At 41.7% G+C, this 22,400-nt stretch overlaps 1 protein-coding gene across 8 annotated transcripts in view; it reads right to left on the bottom strand.

The window, feature by feature from the left end:
- LOC121957585 (RNA-binding motif, single-stranded-interacting protein 3) overlaps positions 1-22,400 on the bottom strand; it is a 388,916-nt gene that overhangs the window by 63,501 nt on the left and 303,015 nt on the right. The gene's annotated exons all lie outside the window — the stretch shown is intronic.

Here is a 22,400-nt window from a genome sequence, read left to right as displayed (position 1 = left end):
CTGTGTTGCATTTCTTGTCTTCTACAATCGTATCTCCCTCCCTCCCTCCTCTCTCCTCTCTGCCCTCCTACGGAGCTCCTCGAAAAATTCCCAGACCGACGATGTTGGCAGGCACTTCCTACCCCGGCCCAGGCTGGCAGCCCATGAAAGAGCATTGCAGGGTATTGTTGAAATAATAATCACAGTAATCGCTCTTGTAAATACCTCTGAGATGGTAATGCAGGACTGCTCTGTCAGCCAAAGCTTTTTTTCTCGAAGGCGTTCCTGCTCCTGACGTGTAATCCCTCCGTGTTTCACTTTAACAGCCATATTCTCTTTTATTTGAAATGTTAGGCCCTTTTTCCACTCTGCAACCATCAGTGCGAGCGTCTCACCGGGCCGGAGTGTTTGAATTGAAACTGTCATGATATTACCGGTGCTGTTCTCAGCGTCAACACCGGGGGCACTCTAACCATTTCTGACATGATAAGAGCAACAGAGGATTGACTCAAGTGCCCACGGAGCTGGCAGAGTGTCTAACGTCAAGCAGCAGGAAAACATGACATGAAATAGCTGTTATTAATCTAATTAAAAAAAAAGAAAAAAAAAGCCGTCTGTACTGCGACCTCATTGAAGGCGTCTCTGTATCAACAGCCTATTGTGTGCATAATTGCTGATAAAAGGTTGATGAAAGTGTTGCGATGACCTACGCCTCTGTAAAGATAACTTCTCAAAGGGCACTTTCTCACTACTTGAGCTGCAGGTGAGCATCGACGGAGACAAAAATGGATTCAGGTGGAGGACTCTCCTGATGAGATACTGCAGAGAGAGAGACGGAGAGGAAGAAGGAGCCGAGGCAGGTAAAAAAAAAAAAGCTCTTAGTGAGCTTTTCTTGTGAGAAATGGGTCGCTATCTTAAGTTGAGACGTCACATTTCATTCAGTTCCTCACTCGTTTTCATGTCCGTTCAGTTGTTCAATCAGCCACTCTGTCATCGCTGTATTTATTGTTTCACATCTATTTCCTTTTTTTCAAAATCTAATTCATTTAAAATCTTTTTGCTGTGCAGTTAGCAGTGATGGAATGTAACTAAGTACATTTACTACTTAAGTACTGCACTTAAGTATGAATATGAGGTACTCCTACTTTACTAGAGTATTTTCTTTTCATGTCACTTTATACTTTACTCCACTACATTTCAGGGGGACATATTGTACTTATTTACTTCACTACATTTATTTGACAGCTTTAGTTACTTTACAAATGATCTTTACACAAGAAAACAAAAGAAGAATTTATAAAATATGATATTTTGTTACAAATTAAGTCACCAAAGAGTTTATACAACTATAGCTGCAACAATTATTGATTTTGAGTTTTGGGGAGTGTTATATTCAATTTCTGATTCTTATGATCGGTTTTTTAATGTTTTTTTCTTCTTTATTTGAATAATTTTGAGTTTTGGTGTGTTTTTCTATTTTTTTTTTTAAATAATAATTTTGAGTTTTTGGATGTTTCATTCTATTTTCTATTTTCTAATTTTGAAGTTTTGGGTGTTTTTTCTAATTTTTTTTTAATCATTTTGGCCTTTTGGGATATTTTGTCTTATTTTTTAAAATAATTGTGAGTTTTTTGGTGTGTTTTTTTTAAATTTTTCTCTAATAACTGATTTTTTGGGTATGTTTTTTTGCATTAGGTACTTTTACTTAAAGTATGTTTTCCCTATTATACTTAGTTTTACTTAAGTGACATCAATGACAGACTTTAGCTTGTATCAGAGTATTTTCAGAGGGAGTATTCATACTTTTACTTCAGCAATGATCTGAATACTTCATCCACTAGGGGTAATTAAATAAACAATTAATTTATAGACATTTTATCTTGTGATTTGTGCGTATAAATGTCAGGTCACCGTACACTAGTAAGTCGAACTTTGTAGCAGCCTTCAATTTATTAGACTAGATTAATTAATTAGGCTTATTGGCTATCAGCCTTTCTATTTTGATGGGTGGTGCTGTGAGGTTTTTAAAATTATTTTATTGAATATAAACTCATTATTTCTGATAGCTGAAGTTGAGTCCCATTACTCTGCTTCATCTTTATACCAATTCATGTGTTTCTGACTTGTTTTGAATTATAATATTTTCTTGTGACATGTTTTGGTATTAATTAATTCATTAATTATCAATAGTTTAATATAATTTTTAATTAATTATTAAATCTGTAGTACTGTAATCTCTACAGATGACCTGCGCCCCTGTAAAGAGAACTTCTCGAAGGGCACTTTCTCACTACTTGAGCTGCAGGTGAGCATCGACGGAGACAACAATGGATTCAGGTGGAGGACTCTCCTGATGAGATACTGCAGAGAGAGAGACGGAAAGAAAGAAGGAGCAGAGAAAGGAAAAAAAAAAGCTCTTAGTGAGCTTTTCTCGTGAGAAATGGGTGGCTCTTTTGGCTGGGGATCTGGGGGTCTTAACAGTGTCCGTCCCCTTTTCAGTGTGCGTCAGCGAGATCGGAATCTCTCTGGAACAGACCGCGGAGATGAGAGAGGGGAATGGAAACTAAAAGAAACACGGGGGTACAGAGAGAACGAGAGAAACAAGACAGAGAGAAAAAAATTGGGCAAAAGAGATAAGAGAAACAGGTGAGTGACCGTGGGAGAAACAAGAGGGGGAAGCAGGGGCAGAGCGAGAATCACCAGGATCAAACGCTCGTTCCCTGTGAAGGCTGCACAGTTCAGCAACAGTACAGTACACACTGAGCCGGCCAGCTTGTCCAAACACTGAACCGCGGCTGCTCTGCACCTGGTGGCTTAGAAAGGGACCTGACGGCTCTCCCTGTCATCGCATTCACATTACAGGCCTGGCAGCTCGTGACACGGCCGCTCTGTGACGACACAGGCCAATGACGGGGGCTGTCTGCGGGAGGTGAGCAACGGGAGTTTTCATCACGCCGTGCCAGAGATGACACCCACCGGGAGAATTGTTGATGCTTTAATCTCCGCTCACAGATGTTAGAGGCGCTTGGGCCTTGATAATAAGGCAGCATCACAAGACAGGAGAGAAAGAAATGCTGTCAGGGACTGACAAGGTAGTGACGGCAATAAAACAAGCTGGAGTGAGGTGAAGTGATGACGAGGAAAAAAATTAAGGCAGCCTGGACACCATTTTTTTCCTAAAGTTAAAACAAATAGTTTTTTTTTTTTTTTTTTTAACAATTTAGACTTCAGTCAAATTACTTAAACAGACTCTAACAAAGACATCATAGTGGGGGCAAGAGTCAGACAGATTATCACGAGCCCCAATGGGACGGGGTTTCTTCGAAAGTCTGGCATGAAAAGTAATAAGTGATAGTGAAGTAATTAGTGCCGTAACTAAATTAAAATCAGCTAAATAAATTGGTTGGTGACTTGAAAGTAGTAGTAGCTCTCTGAGGCACCTCTCACTCTTACTTAAAGGTGCAAAATAGTTTAGTCCAACCCCAGGATCAGTCTCTAAACAGAGCTAGAGCACCAACGTACACTGTTACCCCCTTTGCATTGCTAGTACAAAAGAGCTGTGAAGCAGAGCAGCAGCAGAGAGCAGCATGGAGGCCTGTGAAAATGATGCACTGTTTTAATCTTTTTTATATCGCTTACTTATTCGGGCTCTATTTCAAATTTGGTGCACACTAACTTGGAACAATGTTTGAGCACTGCTTAGGTGGAGGCCAATGGTATTTTGTGGTGGTGCGTTTCTGCATCTTGCTGGTAAAGGGGCTAAAATTAGCACATTCACTCGGCTGTAGTATTTTCATCACTGCTGACTGATGCCAGAGTTGATAAATATTTGTGACTACTACAGAATCATTTGAGGTGTGTCTGAATGCTGATTTTAACCTTTTCTTTTACATACAAAAGCCAGATGTGAGCAGGTGTGAGGGATTTTTAGTGCAGTGGGAAAGGGCTTTTACTTGTGACTTGTAAAACAATGACTTGGTCCCATCTCTGTTATCTACAGTTGGTGTCTGAGAGTTATGGCACTAACAAAAATGTGTGTGTGTGTGTGCTGCTAAAGGGCTATTATAGGCACTATATGCAAACAAATTACTCCAGAACAAAAAAAAAAAAAAGCTAATGTGTTTAGGTGGCTTTAGGGTCTACTATGGGACCAAACTTTTCACAGTCGGCCCAGGAAAATGTTGCCGGGCAGGCAGAGTGAGAGAGACGCTGCAGAAGAAAAACAACAAAAGCTCTTCCAAACCTCTCCTCTGGCAGTCTGGGAGATAATTAGCTATCGGAGAGATTTGGAGAATCTGACACAGAGCACGCTGACGTTACCCCTGTGACTACATCCCCAGTTCCCACAGCGCGCTAGCCAATTTGTTTAAGACTCCAGCCCAAGATCAACAGCCTTATACCACCCCACCCACCCTGTGATCACACTCACCCCTCTGTAGACCTAACACACACACACACACACACACACACACACACCCCTCCGCCTGCCCTTAAAGTCTCTCTGCTATAACCCCGCAGAACACGCAGAAATACTCACAGACACGTAAACACACAATGCAAACTGCTGCCAGCCTGAAAACCTTTCTTAGCCCTCTCACCACACACCGTCATCACTGGCACAGCCCAGAATAAACTAGACCACTTGCTGTTCGTACCAGCTGCTGATGCTGCGTCTTTACGTCTCCAAGTACAACACAATTCACACTGGCTCCAGTCGGAGTGTGTGTTCTAGGGGGGCGCTTAAAAAAAAGTAGTTATAAACCAATTTGCTGCCCCATAATGATCCCAAATGATGGGAAAATACATAAAGTGCTTTTGGTCAGAGGTCAACAACCGCCGCTAACAAGGTGCTCCATGGGAACTCCTAATTGTTTTTTATGTGGGTTGCTGTAGGAACTGGTAAACATGTTAACGAGGGGTGACCGCAGACATGCATGTGTGGAGCATGCACACTCATGGACACGCATAGTCAGAAAAACAAGAGGAGCGGCGCTAGGCAGAGTACTGAGAGCAATGTGTGTGCCTCATTTGATCACAGCCGCGGCTCAATCACACTCCACACTGTGCATTTGGCTCTGAAGAGATAGTCATGGCTTTCTGCTCATCAATAGACACATTACCACCCAGTAAAATGAACCAATAAGTGCATGCAGATGTACTTCTGTACAAGACAGTGCAATTACAATAGCCATTTAAATCGAAGCTTGTTGCAAGTTTCACTTATTAGCGCAGCGTTGCGTAAGTAATCATCGCTGTTACTGTTGTTTCCTATGGGCCAGCATCTGGGGGAAATCAACCCTTTGTCTGGAGAATAACAGCCAACAGCGGCAAAAACACCAGATCTCACCATCCTTTTTCTTTCCGAGATCTGCAGACAAAGACCGCTCGCGTGTGCTCTGGATGGTATAGCAAGGCCGACTGAATAACATCTTGATCCATGAATGCAAATCAGCACATGCATTATAACACATAAATGTCGGCACGTCATATAATCACTCAGAATTGGACCGTACATCTGTTTGGCCTGAATGGTGAGATCAATGCAGGAATGCCCCTGAGCTGCAGAGGGAATGGGTAAAAAGGTTCTCGCTCAGTGTAACAGCCAGCTTTTCACCATCAAGACAGTTACAAAAGAGGCCTCTCACATGGGGCCTGGAGGCAAACTGGGCTGGCCTTGCTGTACTCATGGTGCGTGCAAAGTCCTAAAGAGGCTGAACTGTTCAGCCACTTGTACCAAAAAATGTCAATTTAAAGAGCTTCAGTGAAAAGAAGTTTTCCGCTTTTCACTTTTTTTTAATAATAATGGTTAACTCTTTAGAACCTGGATCAACATCAGTTTTGTTATGCTGCGTTTGGATGCCCTCAACAGGCATTTAAACCTTTTGGTTGAAATTGGTTTGATTTCTTCTGAAAACATGGGGAAAAAATGTAAAGGTGACAAGAAAATGACTTGAAAATTAACTGTAGGGAGATTATTGAATATTATCCAAAGAAAGGGGAAAAAATGGTCCAGAAAACTGACTATATTTCTAATACTCATAAATTCATATTCAAAATTAGGTTACAGAAAAAATTGCTCTTTACTTTTTCTTGAGGTAATTTTCTTGTCTCCTTTTGTTTTTTTTACTTTTATTTTTTGTCCTTATATTCAGGTAATTCTCCTTTAACTTTTTTTACTATTTATGTGCTTATTTTCTGCCATTTCTTGAGTAGTCGCTTATTGCTATCTTCCCATGTTTTTGAGAGAAATTGAGCCAATTTGCACAGGTTTCAAGGGGTTAAGGCTTCAAAATGGCAGTCTGCAAACCAGTGGGTTACATCACTCTAGCTACATCCATTATTTACACACCCTATGGTTTTTACAGGAAGGACATGTTTTGGAGGGAGTAGGAAGAGGGAAGGAGGAGGACAGTATTTTATTGGAATTCTGCTGTACTCTGACGCTGCTCGAGGGGATCTCTAATTGGATCAACAACTGTCTGATTCCCATCAGCCAGCTTGACCTGTCTGCCCAGACTGAGGAGGCTGTGTCTTATGGGAAGGAGAGAAAGAAAGAGTGGGAGGAAGAGAGACATGGAAAGACACATGAGGAGGCAGGGAGCGCAGGGGACTGTGTTCTAGAAATAGATAAAGGTGAAGAAAAACACGGGGTCATTATGCTAGAAAAACAATCGAGGGGACAAACGAGAAGGGACATGCCAAAACTAGCATGCACGCATGTGTCGCCATTTTCAGAATAAAAGCTCAGAATGGCCGCCGACCGGGAAAGTAGGCGTCGGCAGCTTCCCCACAGGGAGGAGGACTTTGACGGATCCCAGTCGATAGCTCTCACAACTGCCACGCTGGCCTCGCATCTTTCAGCGTGGAAATGAAGACAGTCTGCCAGCCATTTTGCTGACAGGGACGGCACACATGGCTCAATGACACGGCCCGATAAATGGAGCGGGGCGCCGAGAGGAGAGCGAGACAAAGAGGGGGAAGGAGAGGGAGATAGATGGAGAGACAGATACAGCGTCATGGAGAGACAAAAAGACGTGGGGAGACAGTGACGGAGAGCAACAGAGGGGATTCAGCGATGGCAGGAGTGACAGTCCAGTTTTCCCCGTTACGATCCATACCATATAGATGAGAGAGGGAGATTAGTACTGGGAGAAGCATGTCAACAACGCCTTGCTCCTCACTCTGCATCCGCTAACACATGCTCTGTGCCTATTGATCAGACTTTCCCCATCGAGGGCTCCTACAGCATGGCAGGGCTGAGATGATATTATGGATTACGGGAAGGGAAGTGGAGGGAAGAGCCCTGGATGCGGGCGGTAGAAGCCTGATCGATGAGCTATTGCACACTTAACGAGAGTAATGTTATGTAGGGAGTCTCTGACATGCTAATCCATCTCTCACTCTCTCTGTCCGTCTCCCTCCATCGCATCTCTCTCCGTCGTGGTTATCTGCCGTCTGACTATTGCTTTCCTCATTCCTTTCTTGATTGTTCTATCTATCTATCTATCTATCTATCTATCTATCTATCTATCTATCTATCTATCTATCTATCTATCTATCTATCTGTCTGTCTATCTGTACTGAATAAAAGTTGAAATGCAACACTTTTGTTTTTACTCTTATTTTTCACAGGTTTAAATTTGGTTGTAAATCCATTCACTTGAGAGGAGCAGCATATCAAAATGCTGATTAAAAACTAAGTGGTGTCCATGGTTTAAATAACTTTTGAAGAGTTAAGTAAAATTTTTATGTTTCTACATCTAAAAGTATTTTGGATCAGTATGTTTAGATTTTTTAATTTGGTAAAATCGGGTAAAAAAAAAAAAATCGTCGCAAAAATACCAATGTAATTCAAAGGGTTAAACAACATCATTTCTAAGAAATAAAATTCCCTGTATACAATTAACACTTAAAACGATAAGAAAGGAACTTGAAAATGACAAGGTAGCACAAAATGTAAACCATACTGTGATGTTTCAACTTTACCAAATGTGCAATCTTATCACATAACACAATGACACAGATTGCTTAGGTTTTTAGGGAGCTGACGGCAGGAATGTCCACCAGAGCTGTTGCTTGTGAACTGAATGTTAATTTCACTACCATAAGCGGTCTCCAATGTCATTTCCCTAAGTTTGGCAGTACATCCAACCACTCTTACAACTGCACAAAGCAGTTACAATCACGATTGTGCAAACGAAGTGTTGCATCAGCTGTTCTGTTGGCTGGTCTCAGACGATTTTGCAGGTAAAGACGCTGGATGTGGAGGTCCTGAGCCTTTGTGGTTATTTGTAGTCTGCAGCTGCGAGGCTGCTTGGATGTACTGCCAAATTCACAGAACTGACATTGGAGATGCCTTATGGTAATGTAATGAACATTAAATTCCTGTGCAACAGCGCTGCTGGACGTTCCTGCAGTCAGCCAAGGAAAATATGAGAGAAGTGAAGGTCATGAGTCAGTGACAGTGCTCGGGGAGCACGCTATAACCCATCATATCGTTGTTGTCTCAACAACGACATGATGGGAACGAAAAATCCATCCACGAGATTAGAAAACACACATTACGTGATGACTGCTGATGTTTTTGTAACTAAAACCTGAGAGAAATATATCTATTGAGTGCATGAAAAAGTCTTAGATCTTTATGTTAATCCTGGGGAATAAATATGAGCAAAAACAAAAGCTGCATTTATGTTTTTGCTCTATCTATCTATCTATCTATCTATCTATCTATCTATCTATCTATCTATCTATCTATCTATCTATCTATCTATCTATCTATCTCTTCATGCACCACTGAGCACACTCTGCTCCCACACCAGATTCTCACAAATAAAACTGATGGATGAGATGAGCTCCATGTGTGTCTGGCGCACAGTCAGTCTAAAACGAAGCAGACAACTACAATTGATTGAGACCATCTTATGGGAACGGGAATACTTAAGCCTCAAAAACATGCACATTTCTAAGAGGCAGTCCAGGAATACATCGATGTGAAATGATCTCACAGAAAAAGGTGAAGAAGATTCTGCATAAATACAGGACTGTAATTATTTCAGCAGATGAAAATAGGGTTGTGCCTCTGAGTCTGAATTAATCTGCTCTTACAGTAAAAGTGAGAGCAGCAAGTGCAGCGCCAAACAGGCGGTGGGTTTCCAGCTGGTAGCCAACTCCTGCGAGAGACGCTCTGAGGTACCAGTTAAACGAGAAATTCAGTTTTGCTTAATCAGCTAATTCCACTCGTCATTCGCAATGCTAAGGTTGCCATGGTGAGTAAACAAATTACTAAAGACAACACACAGAGGTGTGTGAGGGAATGTAAGTTAGTGCATGTGTGTTTGCCAACTCTAATGAGCGGCTCACAATCCTCCATCCATATATTGAAATAACATTTATACAGACAGTCCTCACCACATTCATCCCAAATGGCATAGCTGTGTGTCGCTGGTTCCTGTAGCCGGCTGCAATTTTAAAGTGGCCGTGGCAGATGTTTCTAATGCTGAATCCACACATGCTGCTCCACGCTGCCAACATCTCTGCTGCTGCTGCGGCAGTCGGCCTCAGTATCAGTGGCCGCTTTACACAGCTGGCCAGGGTGGCAATTACAAGAAGCCACATTGTGGTCGCTGCAAAATTGTTAAGAGTACAGTTTAAGATTGAAAACACTATTTGCAGAGTGGATTCGAAATAAGATCCCAGCTAAGAAAACACTACAATGTGCAGCAGGCGACGTGACGTCAAAACATCACAGACAAATCGAGCAGTGAGCCAAGCAGACTGACTGTTTGGTTTGGAGACGCATCTTAAGGTCTTCATCACTTGTCTAAATTGATGAAACATCTTTGTGGCACATTTTAAGCTGTCTTCGCATCACTGTAACACTTACAATAGGACTTGGCTGTGTGAGAATCTTCCTCCTAAACACGTTCTTGTAGATAAAACTAGACAGATGTGAAGCTCGGTTATGCTTTATCATTGAACTGTCTTATTTATCTGCCAATCTGATTAGATTGGAAAGATTAACGTTTATTTTAAAACAGGACAATTGGAAACTTAAGATCGTTCTCAGCCATGACATGTGGCCATTCGATGTTCACATTACAGTAACTGATACATGCGTTTTGAATAAGAACAGCGATCACACTGACACACTGAATTTATGTTGCTGCAAAACATGGAAAGATGTCCAGAGACCACTTTCTGTGACATACTGAGAAAGGAAATGCATGAGACATTATGAATTATTGCACTGGGGTTGTAAGCCTCCACAAACCACTCAAGTTGCAGTTACAGTTCACATTCGTGTCTGTTCAGACTCATATGTAGCCATGACAGTCGACGATGCTTCAGATAGATGCTGCCGCAAAAAAGCTGCAGATTCTAAAACGCGCATGCTTCACACACATCTTCTGGTCATAATTGACATGCATGCATGCTTGAGTTGTTGTAAGTTTTTGACCTTGTTATGCGGTGTGATAGTGTATACTGGGAGGTAGTACGTGTACGAAATCTCATGGGAATAGGACACTAAGTCTGTAGTGGACCAGATGAGATGTCATTTTGGAAGGACTTTGCCTGCTGTGGTTTTTGTATTCTCAAATAAACCATGTTCAAGTTTTTCTCTGCCTCAAGTGAGTACTTTGGATTTTCACAAAAAGAAACTGAAACACAAGTTGAAACCAGGACATATTGCAGAACAAGTAACACAGGAACTCTGGTATGTTTACTATACTATTCCTCAATACTTGAGATATTATGTTCACAAGAGTGGGATGGACGGACGGACAACCCAAAAACAGAATGGATCTATCCACCCCTCCCACCTGCCCTATAGGGACCTTCCAGCTCCTTATATTACATTGTTACCAGCAGTATTTCAGCCTGCCACCGTCCTGGGGCACATCATACTGCCGCACCAGGTGCCATCCAGACAACTTGTAATGTATCATAACACCCCAAAAGGTTCTGTCTGCGTTACGTCGCACCATAAAATCTGGCTTTTGGCGTCAGTATCTTACACGAAAATCACTGGCAAAGTAGTGATATTTCACAACTTCGGAATGAAAATGGGCCGGAGAGACAGTTATGTTAACCGTAAATCTCATTACCCCTGTGAAAAATGTCTGAGGGAGCCACTACAATACAAAGACAACAAGATGCATGCTAATGTACGGTATTGCATCTGCAGCGGAGAAATGTTGCAATAGCCAACTCTCCCATGAAATGAACAAACTTTAAAAGAAAGCAACTTCCCTCAGACAGTAACAAGAACTGTGTTGATGAAATTGACAAGTGAGCTTTGATCGGTTCTCTTCGGCCTGGTGGCATAAAACTGGTCCTGGCCTGTGGAGTTCTCCTTTCACGGCAAACAGTTTTGGCTGCAGACGGACTTAAGAGCAGCTGTTGCTGTTCTTTGCCTGTGGGGGTTGACTCCTGCTGCCACTGTCTGTGTCACTGCCTGTGTGGGCAGACAGTGAAGCCAGCTCTGTCCCTGTTAGCAGAGTATTATAACACTGCCAACGCCTCCAGTGACCCGTGAAACCTCCCATCTATAGAGATGAATCATACAGATGGGGGCTTTGTAATTCAACAGAACTGCCCATCCACCAGACCTTCGGCAAATATTTCTTGGTATATATGACACCGTATCAGAATCAGAATAAATCAGTTCTGAGCTGCAAGTTAGAAGACGCGATGTACTCTATGCTCTACGAGCGTGGGTTTGGTACATTGCGGAGGCTTCTTTATTAGCATTCAAATACATATTTTTGCCTCATACTCAGCTTTGCACAGCTTCTACATAATATTACAGCAAAAATAATTTAGGTTTATTTTGCAAGGAGAGATTTTGCTGAGCATGCATGGTGTTTTCCAGCACCACGCTGCTTGACATTCATAGAGTTACACATATTCACGCTCAGAGCACATTGCAAACAGTCCTCTATTGTTGGCCAAACTCAAAAGAAAAACTGGATGTTAGGTGTGTTTTTTAAAAGCACCTCCAGGGATTCAAACACATGATTTTCTTATTTTATTTTATCTAACCTTTAGGCTACCATTGACTGCAAATTGATAATGACATCTGAACAGAGGTGGAAAATATGCTTCAAGCTGCAAATACAAGGAAGCCACATGAGTTAGAGTGGCATAAAAAAAGGCTCTGTGTTTGTTAACTAGGTTTCCACCGTAGGGGCTTCCAGTAACAACGGTATGGACAGGAAAGAAAATGAAATTACAGCACAATAAATGAATTATCAATAAAGAGCCCTCAATACTGTATCTGAGGGGGATCGATGCGCCACAGCCGGGCTGCAATGTGGGCCGAGGGGCTGAGGGCAGGCCCATAGCCGAGGGACTGGCCGGATCAATAGTGTCACTGGGGTGATTGACGATCGATGCCGCCAGTGACGTTGATTTATGATCAATGAAAGCAGGGCACCTGACTAATAAGGGGAGAAGGGGGTGTGCGAGGGGGGTTCCATAGCCGCCCCTTTACTGTAACTGATTGGGGATCGATGAAGAGTGGCACCGTGGCTGATTAGGGATCAGGCGACTCTGTGGCAGAGGAAGGCAGCTGTGTGTGAGAGGATTTGGTTGGCTGCACGGAGACCAGCCTGTCTGAGCCGAGCAGAGCTGCAGAGACTGTAATTAAAGCTGTGCTGAAAGGAGCTTTCCACTGGTTGATAGAAGCTGCAGGTGCAGCTCGCTTTGCTCTTTCACTTTCAAAAGAGCAGCCATGCACCCACACAGACAGACACACACATACACGCACTAAAGCACACTCACAGACACAACCACAGACAGCACAGGAAGGTCTGCACTATGTTTCTGCCATTCTCCCTCATAAAAATCTTATCTGGTACTCTCATCGACATGCTCTGTCTCTTTTACCGTGTTTCCTCACAGGCTTCAGCTTTTTCAGGACACTGTTGCTGCTTTTTGGCATTTTGCTACTATAACCCAAACAGATCAGTCTACAGTCAACAGTGTCACAGTTGGACATCATGTGTTAAAAGTGTTACTGGCATATTACTTTACCTTGTTTTCATTTCTGCAATCTCATTATCATTCTCGCTGCTTAGAATTAAACGCTTCTATCTGCGTTCTGAGCCGTTTGAGACATTGAGCTTCAAAATTTTGCATTGCACATAGCATACATTATATGAACTTTTTTGTTTTCTAAATGTCCAAAAATGCATACAACAACAAAAAAACCTAGGTGTAAATGTAGCAAAAATTATGAGTCTTACAATAAAAATGCGTAAGTGTGGATGTAGCCGTTGTGACATTTGTTCTTGTTATTTAAAAGTGACAAACAGGTGTAAACTTCTGTGCAGTGTCAACACAAGAAACAGTGAGAATACTGTTTATAGAGCTTTGTTTTGGTGAGAAGAACTTCATCTGACATGTGAATGACATGTGACCAAAGTATCTGCACAACAGTAAACATGATCTTCTCATAAATTCAAAGAACATGAATGTAGGCACAGATGTGGTTTAGATTAGCCCAGTAGCTTCAGACTTAAAAGCCAAAGTAAGGTCCAAAGTAAAAATGGCTAACCCACTCATCTACGCTTTGTCTGACAGACCCCTGTACTTCTGAACTTCAAACAGTGCATCAGACATTCCCAAGGCTCATAATTCATTCATATCTTAGGTATTCTCTTTGTTCTCGAGCGGCGTTGACACTAATTTTCGTCTGTCTTTCTAAAAAAAAAAGAAGTTGCTGACAAGAAAGTGGCATCTTTTTTGTGCACATTGGATATATGGACAGTTTTCAAAGGAAATTGCAATATATCCCAGCCTATCTCCTGATATTTAAACACTGTTTTAGATCTTAAAGCTCAGGTCAGGGTAATTAAGGGATTAAAAATATATAGTAAGCAGCCAATCTTTTGCAATTTACTTGCACAGCATCATTAGGTGTCTACCATGTGTCATCACTATTAAAGAGTTTTCTCCAACTCCTTTAAATTAAGCTTAAACTGAAAAACAGGCTGTAATAATAATGATTTGAGAGCTAGCTAGAGGCTTTAACACTTGAAACAAAACTATCTGTGGCCAAAATCTGACCTCACATCCTTCCTGTGTTAGTGTTCCCTCTCAGTCTTGAAGAAAAAAGAAAAAAGCCAGTTTGAAAGCACATTCCTCTCACACCTAAAAAACTCTCCAGTGTTATTTATGCTCAGTAACTGTGCCCCCTCCTCCCGTTGAAAGAGCCGGAGCGATAACCAGAGAGAAAAGGTTGACCTGTGTAGAACAACTTTGAGTAAGTCCTTGCCTAAACATCTCAGAAGTGATGAAAAGACTTTGTTTTCTCAGTCTGCCTTAATGGGTCCCAATCAATGTGGGAGAGCCGTGTTTTTTCTCCTCATGTCCTGACCCTTGGGGGAAACACAGGGAGGTAATGTGGGAGGGGAAAGATATTGACACGCCAACGTCGATATCACTAGGGTTCACAAACACCGGCGCAGTGAAGGTAACTCCTTTTTACTTGAAGTTGAGGCCGGCTATCAGGGGCTCATCGATGCTGCGTCAAGGACATAAGTACAGCGTGAGTGCGCCTCAGTGTGGACCGTAAATTAGAAACAAACACTGTTGTTACACTGATGATATTCATCAGCGCTTATGAGTCTCCTCCAAAAGAAACCACCTGTCTCCCACACACACACACAAACGATGCTTTCAACTAAACAATGTCAGGAATGTGAGGCAGCGCAGCACTGCCTGCAGAGGCGAGCGCACCGCCACGCCGGCTCTCATCTGTCACCAACGGCAACCAGCCCACCAGCCGCCATGATGTGCAGCTTAATTGGGGGAGCTGATGAGGTCTGATGAGGCCGGTACTTATTGAATTCCCCGGCCTGTTATTTAGATAATGCTGGAGAGGAGCGGCCTCCGTCATCTTTCCCATTCTCATCCATTCACGGTCCCAGCAGGGGGCTGCTGGCTAATCCACTCTTGTTTGTAATGGCTGTGCGAACTGAGGGGATTTGGACACGCTCTCCCCTCGCTAGCACACATCTAACAATCCCCACTGTTGATTTTACCCCATAATGGGCCTATTTGACGAATTAACCACATCCCCACACCCATCTCAACCCGCTTTTGCCTGTCTTTCTTTCTTTTCTTTTTTTTGGGGTGGTATTGTTAAATAATTAGGCTTTGAAGCAATCTTCTCCTTTTCTCGGCATCTCCAAAAGCAATTACCAAACTTCAAAAATGTGGCTGCAGTACAGTGTTCACTGGCTTACGATGTATGTGTGAGTGAGAAAGAGAGAGAAAGGGTGTGAATGGAGTGCAGTGGGGAGAAAGCAAACAGAGGAGAGGAGCGGAAGTTGCAGAACAGATGGCTAAATGGCTGGACAACAAACTTTTAATTCTGAGCCTCAGAGTGGTGAAGGAGATGGAGAGCGTGAAGTCGCAGAGGGGTGCCAAGAGTGCTGCTCAGTATGAGACAGCACATCAAAACGCATCAGAAGTGACGAAAACTCCTGTGATTAATGCCTCTGCTGCAGAGAACTGAAAAAGCATCTGAATTTCAAACGTAAAGTTTTTATGGAAAAAATCTGCATTTGTGTGGTTAGACCTTCATAAGTACCAGCTGTAGTGTGGAGAGGCTCCAAAAACACAGTTTTACTTGGATGATGAGCACAAGAAAAGCAGATATAAAACTTAAAATTACTGCCACACAGTCGTATGCATTTGCGCACCAGCCAAGTTGCAGTTACAGTTTGCATTGATATCTGTGAAAACATGGTTAACACATCCACACATCTTCCCCCCAACAGCACAGAAGATCTATACAATCAGCACAGCTTCAAGGTGGGCACCCAAGATCAGCATCACCAAAACCGCCTTTTGTGACAAATAAGACAATTGAATTGAACTGAATCACTTCAACATTTTATGTGAAATGTTGTCATAATTAGCGTATGAGTGCTTGAGCCAAACATGTTTTGTGAGGTCCAAGTGACTTTTGACCACTAAACTCTAATTAGCTCATTCTACTGTACAAGTAGACATTTGTGCCAAATTTGAGGAAATTCCTTCCAGGCCTTCATGAGATACTACCTGAGAATGGGACAAATGCAAGGTCACGGTGACCTTGACCAATGACCGCTAAATTTGACTTATTCATTGTTGAGTCCAAGTGAACGTTTGAGCAAAATTTCAAGATAATCTCTTAGGGTGTAAAAGTGATATCACGTTCATGAGAATGAGACGCATGCAAGGTCACAGTGACCTTGACCTTTAACTACCAAATTTGAATCACTACCAAGTGAAAGTTTATGCCAAATTTGAATAAAATATTTCAAGGTGTTCTTGAGATATCCCTTTCACAAGAATATGAGAGATGATCTCACGGTGAACTTTTACCAACTAAATTCAGTTGATCATTGTTGTGTCCAAGTGGACATTTGCGCAAAATTTGAGGACAGAATGAGATGGATGCAAGGTCACAGTGATCTTTACTTTTTATCACAAAATGCTGATCAGTTTATTGTTGAGCCCAAGTGGACATTTGTGCCAAATGTGAAGACATTTTTTCAACGCATTCTTGAGATATTGCTTTAACAAGAATGGGACAGACGTATATATGGACAGATGGACAACCTTACCACATAAGGCCTCCGGCCAAGGCTATCACTGGTGTGAAGGTGGAAATAGACACAGATGTGTTGCAAATTCTGACTACGTAAAACATAGATTTGTCGTCTGATGTATGCAAAGTATTTGAGATCTTGTTTTCCTGGCTCTTTGTCTGCCAGAACGTGCATCACAATGGAACACAGTCAGCTGTCAAAATCTCAAACAGTCATTTAAAGCACTTGCAATTTTCCTATTTGGAAGTGTTAATGGAGGCAAAAGATATTTTAACACATCCGATATCACCAACTGCAACTCAAAATGATACCTTATCTTGAAAAAAATAAACAATACAGCCTTCCCTCAGAATTACTGGTCTGAAGAATATCCAGTGACATCCAGACAAACAAAAGGCCATATTTATACGGGTCAGCTGTCGGGGCCTTATAGATTAGGGGGCGATACTGACGAGGGGGGCCATTAAGGTAGCAACATTTAAAAGCTTACATGGGGAAGGTACAACGAGGAGTTCACCAGGGGCGCAGCGAATCAATATCAGCTCGACTTAGAAATCTGCTGTATAATCCTTGATCTCCAAGGCCATTTGCTTTGCAGCCTGAAATTGGATACACCCCGACTGCATCCATCCCTCCAATCTCTCTCTCTCTCTCTCTCTCTCTCTCTCTCTCCCTCACACACACACACGTTGCGGTGAGCCCGGTGCTCCACAAATGAGACATGCTGAAAAATTGATCTGGATGCATCTGTGGCAAGATTACGTCTAGGGCTAAAAGAGAGATATGACTAGCTCAAGGTAATTCATAAATCTGTGTGTCTATGTGTAAGAGGATCAGGACAGGGCCCGGTGAATGGGGAAAAACCCAGTGGTGGTATTATCATAACTACATCACGGCTATCTGGCAGACGGCTGAGCAAAAAGGCCATTAAGTCAACACCTCTATAAATGCTAAGGCTGGTTATGGCCACACACTGAAAAAACACTGGTATATACTTCTGTAAAGCACAGACCGCAAGTATGATTAACAAGGATCTAAGGAAAATAAATCATCTTTGGTTTTTTCGCCTGTAAGCAGCGAGTCATTCTGCAGAATAATACAATTTTTATGATGAACGATTTGAGTAGAATGGAATGAAGTATAATAGACACACATCTGAAAAACACACTTTAGCATTGCATTTTTTGCTTTTGCCTGATAAAGGTTTACTGTGTAGGATTTGGGGTGATATATTGGCAGAAATAGAATATAATATATAGAAATATTCCTAACTTTTCTTTCATTAGTTTATAATAACCATAGATTATATACAGGTGGACAACATGACAGCTCTCCCAAAGTGAGGCCATTCAATCTCAATCACGCCCTGGTGTCTGACTGCAGTATAGGTAATAAAGCCCGCCCCTCTATGTTAGTAAATAGGACACAGGCCAAACTAAATACTCAAAGTACGAGCCAAATAAATTTTTCCCAAAGACAGTTTCTGTCACTTAAGGTCGTTTTCATCACCCTGGTTTTTGTTCAAGTGTTTGTGTCTATGGTAAGTTCAGTTTAAGTGAGTTAATAAATTATAAAAAAGGGGGCTTTTGCACCATGATTGACAGCTGTGAAAGCCAATCCATGCGCTTGCAATCAATGGAGCTGCTCACGGGCTCTCAATGACAACACTCTCACAAGATGGCAACGCCCGTATTCTGGATATTTTAACCTTACTTCAGCATAACGGCGGTAATTGTGGGCGTGTCCTTGATCTTCATGTACAGTCTATGATAATAGCCTAAAAAAATAACAATAATTTTCCTTACCTTAGAATGATCTGTTTATGTCTACGTGCTTGCTTCTGCTTTACCTTGTTTGTCAAAGTAATTTGTAAAGTCTGTTTTTTGCTATATAAATAAAGTTATTATTATAACATTAATTCTCCAAAATGCTAGGCACATAAAAAGTTTCAGTTGGTTGCAGTCTGTAACCTCACCACTAGATGCCATTAAATACTTCACACCAGAAATTTAACTGCTCATTCAGCTTTCTTTGTCTACGAATAAATGCACAAAATATTCAGGTTTTTGCCCTTATTCTGGAAAAGACAATAGTGATATTTGCATTTACATGCAGCTGTGCATTTTGCAGTTAGTGCGCCCTAAAATGTCCTTTATCACGTCAAAATGTGGAAAAATGTGTGGAGCCAGTTGGTGAAACAGGTCAGTGTTGTGATATTTGTGCATAACCAAAAACCTGTTGATTTCCTCGTCTTTCTTAATGTTTAACAGTAAGTGTGTTTTTCCTTCTAGAAATGTGGGCTTTTCTTTTGGGCATGCATTTCTACACTGGCCTTGCAAACTGCTGGTGAGATGGTTCAAGTACAACACATCCACAGTAACACACAGAGCTGACAGCAAACACGCAGGAGGCCGTGTGCCACAACCTTTTGTACAAACTCCAGTTGAGACACATTTACCAAATGTGCTGTATACATGTCCAAAGAATTCCCCTAAAACCTGAATAATACCCGCATGTCACCCTTCGTAATAGGAAAATGCTTCATTCAGACCATCTAAGTGTAATATGCTATTTACATGACAAGTATCAAATTTGAAATATTGTGATATTCAGAATAATAATTTATTAGTTCGATGTGCATGTAAATGTAGTGATTTGTGCATGGTTGAATGAGAGCAGCTCACTCTCTCTTTCTCTCCATCTAACATTTAGTTAACATTAAAGGGTAACATTTTGATAGGGTTTAAAAAAGGGCACAAATCCAGCATTAAATAAAATGCTTGGACAGCTAACTCAGATCTTCCCCACTGCAGGTGCAGGAATAGCCGAAGTCGATGCTGAATCTTCTGGATGCAATGCCTTCTTAGAGCTGTTAAACAAATAACTACCCTTGCAACAATATAATAATCTGGAAACATGGAGTTTCGATCACTTTAAAAACTATGCTTACTTTTTTGTGTCTCATGATAATCAAACAGACATTCAAGGTAAAAAAGAATTCGACAACTTTAAACTGCAGTGAAATTATTTTACTGTTACAGTTACAAACAAAACTAAAATCAAATTAGTCACTTTAAAGGGACTGATAATAATAATAATAATAATAATAATAATAATAATAATAAAAACAATAATAATAATAATAATAATAATAATAATAATACTTTATTTATATAGTAGTTAAAAGCAAAATGCTTTGACAAACAAAGCAGAAGCAAGATACCCCAAAGGCAATGTAACAATAGAAGCCAAACAACAATGCTGAGCTAAGACAGGACAAAATTAAGTCAGAAAAAAGAGATACAATTTGCTACAAAAAATACTAATAAAAGTAAAACATATAAAACAAATAAATAAAGTAAAGACAAATACTACTACTACTACCCCTACTACTTCTTAAATTAATAAAAATAGCAATAAGCGAGATCAAGACTGAATAAAAAGATTAAATAAAAAACAGCCTCACATAAAAGCAAGTCCATAAAAATTATTACTTAATATTATACCTTACGCATTTATGTGGGAGTTTTACTCCAACTTTTACAGTATTATAAAAATATTTTAGGACCTCTCAAATGTATTGTTGCCTGACCCTTTCTTCTGCCTTCCGGCAGGTGAAACAAAACAAACAAAAATATTCCACTTTAACGGAGAATCTGCACTGCAGTAACAGCACTTACTACTGTGCAGCAAGCGAGGCATGCGAAGTGAGATTTCCAGGAAGGGTATATCTTTAGGTGCCTCTCTGCTGTAAGTGTGGGCTGCCTGACTTTTTTTGTATTTATTCCCATGGTGGTGTGCATTGTTAGAGTGGCAGTTGTTGGACTCTCTGAGGCCTTTAAGCTCTCTGTTTTCCCCCTATTACTTGTGCCCTGTGGGGGGACAGACAGTTGTAGTGAGATGCGGTGCAGCGCAGCAGGGATGGTCCCCAGATACCACCGATTCATACTTTCCACCTGACGCACAGGATAGAGAGAACAGAGAGCTGGCAATTACCAGACTTCTTGCTATATATACTGCAATCCTGGCCAGCTCTGCTCTGCTGTACTCTACTCTGAAGGCTGTCTCAGGGCCAAGCTGGAGGTAATGAAAGCAACACACTCCTAATGGACTATTGATGTGTGTGTTTGTGTGTGTGTATGAGAGGAAGAAGTGAGCGAGGCTCAAAGAACAAAGGTAGGAAACAGAGACTGTAAGAAATCATTCCGCTGGCGTGTTTTCCTTTTGTGCGTCGTCTGTGTTTTTGCAACTGCAGAAAAGTGTGCATCCATGTCTGTGAGCTACCGTAAATCATCTATATAAGCTGAGCAGAAGCAGCAGAAATAAACCGCAAGCGTGATCCAATAACGGCGGTGTGCTGCGCTGCCAGCCGAGGAAACAGAGACAGACAGAGAGACAGTGTGTCTGAGACATGAGGTCACTCAGAACCAGGTGTGTTTCCATCGTCCTTCAGCTCAAAACACCAGCAGGCGGCTTTCATATAAATACAAAGAAAAACACACAAATAGCTCCAGGTGACAAAAAACACTGGCAACTCGGACGCCATCGCAGGATGTTTCATCAAATGGAAAAAATCCCACGCCTGCTGATCGTCCATTGGCAGAGCGTATAGGTGTGTGTCTCTGTGTGTGTCCCCTACCCCGCTGGCAGGCAGTCGGATGAATGAATGGGCGTCAACTCCTGGAGGTCCGGTGGCGCTACAGAAATAACTCTGCTGACCACGGTGACCTCTGCTTGTTCCCACACAGCCTGCGTCCTGTTCTAATGGAGGCCCGTGCTCTATTTTGGGGGCGGCAGCTAGATTTATCTCACTGCCCTCTGTGTCCTGGGACAGTGACAGTGACGTGGCCGGGTGTAACTGATGCTTGCTTTTTTTTCCTTTTTTTTTTAACTCTGCTTCCCTGACGCAAGCACACAGAGGATACAATTAGTCTTGAGGTCAATTCTGGTCAGTCAGATGACCTGGCTATACTTCACTATTTCTATTCACTTTCAAATATTTGTCCGCATACTAGATTATGCTCCCATGAATCTTTAATATAATTACCATCGAAGTGACATTTCAAGCTACACGCTCTTCACCACACAGATGAACATTATCTCGTTTGTGGACTTTGTTTTTTATTCTCTTGTATTATCGCTTGTCCAGCGCCTGGATGTGTATAAATAATGCCGAGTTAAGGCAAGTAAATCTATCAATTTCCTGCAATTTGTGGAAGATTTTTTTTACCAAGTTTGCCTCATTGCCTTTTTTTTCTCCATGTTTTTAAAATCATCACACCAATTTGCTCTAGGTTCAAAGCTTTAAATATTTGTGAAAGGCAACGTGGCGTCACTCTAGGTTTCAAAGGATTTAAAAAAAGAAAGTAAGCTGTGACTGATCATGTTTCGTGATGCTTATAAGATGCTAAAAAGGTGCGGGAGATAGAGAGGAGTGAACCACAGGACGCAAGCCTGCTGCATTGCTTGCATACCACAGAGACCTTGGAGCATGATTATCCTCCTCAGCGAACTTAATCTTCATTCTGGCGGACAGGCAGGCTGGCCAAAAGGCTGTGAGCTCGGTGACCTACTGTATCTGCTGAGAGGCTGAATATTATTCTTTGAAAAAGAAATGCATCGCCTCAGGTCCTGCATTAGATTAAGTTGACTGATGGCTAGAACCTGGAATCTAGGGATCCGTGAAGATAGCTCGTGCATCTCAGGACTTCATTCCTAAGAGTGGTGGAGAGACCCGTAACATATAGGGAGGAGTAGAAAAAGAGAAACCTAAAGGTTTTTGCTCAGTCAGCAGAGTGCGCCCCTGAGCTTTCC

Source organism: Plectropomus leopardus, chromosome 17, assembly GCF_026936395.1.
Source record: "Plectropomus leopardus strain MGB_pleo_1.0 chromosome 17, ASM2693639v1, whole genome shotgun sequence".
Lineage (NCBI taxonomy): Eukaryota > Metazoa > Chordata > Actinopteri > Perciformes > Serranidae > Plectropomus > Plectropomus leopardus.
The sequence above is the reverse complement of the archived record's forward strand: the minus strand, read 5'-3'. Positions and strand labels throughout refer to the sequence as shown.